The sequence below is a fragment of the Rhagoletis pomonella genome, unplaced genomic scaffold (assembly GCF_013731165.1).
Source record: "Rhagoletis pomonella isolate Grant_MI unplaced genomic scaffold, Rhpom_1.0 Rhpom_scaffold_00012, whole genome shotgun sequence".
NCBI lineage: Eukaryota > Metazoa > Arthropoda > Insecta > Diptera > Tephritidae > Rhagoletis > Rhagoletis pomonella.
Window position 1 is genome coordinate 11988626 of NW_023458566.1, and position 1349 is coordinate 11989974.

Below are 1349 nucleotides of genomic sequence, written 5' to 3' on the forward strand. Positions count from 1 at the left end.
AACAAAGGAGAGCAAATAAGAAATATGAAAGTAGGAATACTCACTCAATATAGAGCTTGTTGGAGTGGACAAAGTATACCAAATCAAAGAAAGTGGACTATGTAGGCCCATATAAAAATCATTATTTCTTCGTCCTTATACACAGTAATAAAAAGTGAACCCATCTCTGAAAGTACAATCGAATTACTCCTTAATGTATATATTTGCAATACATTTAACTCCACAAGTATTTACTAGTCAGAGACCGAATGCTAGCAAAGCGGTTTCCACAAAACAAAGCAACATGGAAATCACTCCACTCTTGCTACACAAATACTGCAAGGACAAAACTGAGTGAACTGCAATTGAAAGGGAGTTCCCTTCCAATTCATTTTTGTTAGGTCGCGTGACCTAGCAAGATCTGTCGTGATAACACTTACGCATGAAGTCACTTCAAACCTTTGGCTATTTATAAAATTAAGGTCCATCTGCAGCTCTTAAGAAAAATCAGAAGAAATATTTTTCTTTATCTATTTGTATTGTATTGAAAAAGTGCTTTGCTGCTGTTGTAAATTTTCCTGAAGAAAGACATAAATTTACGAGCATTTTTTTCTGGGGAACTGTATTGTTATTTAAGAAATTTTTGTAGAAGAGAATTTCATTTCCATTTATTGTGCGTCATTTAATATGAATTTTTCGTTATTTTTGAGAGCTACAAGTAGGCCTTTAAGCAAATATTGATGAAGACAACATTCATTTCCTAGGCTGTAAAGGCCTGTAAGTCGCAATAGGTAAGCGTATTATACGTTTTAAAGTTTTCTTCGTCAGCCCATAAAAGTTGTAGCCTATCTACTTAGAAAAAAAGGTACTATTTTATAAATATGTTATTACCTTAAATCGCAGTTCATAGACTCTCCCGGCTAAGGTTAAGGAGTCGTTCGAAGATCCACGTTTGGTAGTTTTAAATCTGATTGACTGTATCTTATCCTTTGAAGAACGCCATTGGGCTGCAACCAGTAAGTCTTCCCATCTCCTTGGAATCTCTGCCAATTACACCTTGAATGAACAGTAGAAAGGCTGATTTTCATCCAGGTTAAGTTGGACTGCGCGTTTCGCGAGATTATCAGGTCTTTCGTTTCCATAAATCGGTAATGACCTGAAATCTCCATAGGATGACTTCCCACGCGTTGCTAGTTTCTTCAGTAGACTTTTCCAACTATCTACTAGCCTCCATTCTAATTTATAAATTTGGTATATGATGGGTTATATCGCTACCTAAACGCGAAAAGGTGCCAATTCAATTTTTTTAATTTATTTTCTGAAACGTAATCAGAGGTAATGCTAAACTACATCGGCTTTTCTTTTCTCCT